This window comes from Cynara cardunculus, assembly GCF_001531365.2.
Source record: "Cynara cardunculus var. scolymus isolate 2C chromosome LG 7, CcrdV1, whole genome shotgun sequence".
NCBI classification, from domain to species: Eukaryota; Viridiplantae; Streptophyta; class Magnoliopsida; order Asterales; family Asteraceae; genus Cynara; species Cynara cardunculus.
In genome coordinates this window covers 10,556,006-10,558,599 of record NC_037534.1, presented here as the reverse complement: position 1 = coordinate 10,558,599, position 2,594 = coordinate 10,556,006, and positions in this window count along the sequence as shown.

Here is a 2,594-nt window from a genome sequence, read left to right as displayed (position 1 = left end):
GAGTTTATTAATTATGATTAATACTTTATATTAGGAAACAATTAATTGATTAAAAATTGAATAGTTGAGATGAGGGTTGTATAGGATATAGGAATGGTAAATGGTGTAGAATAACATCCCTCTATATATATATATATATATATATATACACTCTGATGTTTCAGTTCAGACATGCATGCTTTGTATTAATTTAATTGGTTCCTAAAATGAAAAATTAATTAAGGCTTCTTGTTGTTGCTAAGGTGGGGAAAATTCGATTTGAACAAAGAACCAAACTCGAATTGGACCAATTTATCTTCTTCACATTAATTAATTAATTAAACAAACCTAGAGAAAAGGATGGTTACTTTGCAAACCTCCTACTTCATGCAAACAATAGAAACATCATCAACCAATAGAATAATTCAGTGTTTTTTTTCTTTATTTTTAATGAATAGGGGTATGAATGTCATTTTTCTTTGTAAATGTTTTGATTGTTTTTTAATATGGATGATTAAATAGAGTAATTGTTTTTAAGGAAATTGTAGATTAATTGATTTTATTTTATAATTATTACCATTAATATTTTATATTTCTTTTATTAAATTAAAAATACTACATCAATTACAAAGTCTATTTTTAATAATTTATTTCTTATGAAATTATGTATTTTATTGTCAAAATAACAAAAGAATCGGTATTTTTTTTCAAGCCACAAGTAGTTACTGATTTATTAATAATATAGTTGTGATATTTTCCAGATTTTGTGTATATTGTTTTGTTTTCATTTGTAAAACAAATGTTATTAATGAAACCATGTTATACAGTTTTTAAAATGTTTCAAAAAATGAAACTAATTTCATTTTGGTAATGAACCATGAAACTACTTTCATTAATGAAATAATAGTATTCAAGTCTTGAAATGTTTCATTAATAAAACAATTTTACTATAAAAATGCAGAGTATCAGCGAGAGAAATTTCCCTTGTAAATCCGTCGTTAAAAGGGTCATCCGTTGTTGATCCGTCGCTGATACTCTGTCGGTCAAATGCTTGTAGGTAATGCTATCTGTGAGGGATATCAGCGACGAATTTGCGAGGGATACTTTTAGTGAGGGAATATATCAGCGAGAGAACTTTCAGCGACGGATTAGTGAGGGAACTTTCAGCGATGAATCAACGAGAGAACTTTCAGTGACGGATCAACGAGGGAGCTTTCAGCGATGGATCAGCGACGAAACTTTCAAGGACTTTCAGCGACGGATTTTCCCTCGCTAATCCGTCGCTAATTTGTATTAATCTAAAAAATAAATTTTTTGAAATTACATAATTCTTGTATCTATTTACACAAAACCTGACCATAATATAACAAACCAAAATTATGAACAAATTAAAACTAACCAATTCATACTTTATAAAATATCCAGTTCATACAATTTAAAATATTCAATTCATGCAATTTAATCTTCAAATACATACAATCTAACTACCGGGAGGTGGAGGTAGGGGAGGGGGGAAAACATATCCTGGCTGCCACATAAACACAGCAAAATCCTCCGATAAGGAGGCCTGTTCGGCTAATGTAGCAGCTTATCTGGCCTGTTCGGTCTCCAAATCTGCCCTATTCTTCATCTCGGTCTCCAATTCCTCCTCTACCTTTGCCAACTTCTTTCTCAACTCCGTTACTTGTAAATCTTCAATATTCGACAAAAGCAGTAATTTGTTTGCAATTTTAGTAATGAGAAAGTTTATAACAATATAACCAACATACCTCCGCTCTTGACTCATATGTATACACGATGTGTGCTGGTTGCTAATTACGATTGAATCGATGTATATATTGTTTAAGATACATATATCGGATGATGTATATATGTTTAAACGTATGTGTATATGTGAATGTATAGATAGTATGTGCGTGTTATATGAGGATTTATTCGGTTTTATTGAGCCTTAACCCATTTAATTGGTTTTGTTCGGTTTTATTGGGCCTTAAACCATTTACCGGGCTTTAATGAGCTTTATTCACTTTTATTGAGTCTTAATCCATTTTATTGGACTTTATTCGGTTTAATGGACCTTAATGGGCTTTATTCGGTTTTACTGGACCTTAATCCATTTTCTTGGAATTTATTCGGTTTTATTTGGCCTAATGGGCTTTATTCGGTTTCATTAATTAATTTTTGTAATATTCTAATAAATAATTGATATTTTAATAATTATTAATTAAAAAATAATTAAATTTGTAGTTAATAAATAAAAAAATCAACGTGGGATCAACGAGAGATTCTGTTTTTGGCCAGATCTCTCGCTGATCAGCGAGAGAATGACCAAAGACTTATTCCCTCGCTGATCAGCGAGAATATGGCCAAAGACTCATTCCCTCACAGATCAGCGAGGGAACTAGCCAAAAACAGATTCACTCGCCGATCTGCGAAGGATCAGCGAGAGAATGACAAAAAACAGAATCTCTCACTGATCCCTCGCAGATCAGCAAGGGATCAACGAGGGAATGACCAAAAACAGTATCCCTCGCTGATATGCGAGGGATCAGCAAGGGATTCTTTTTTGGCCATTTCCTCGTTAATCCCTCGCTGATCTGGGCGATATTTTTTCC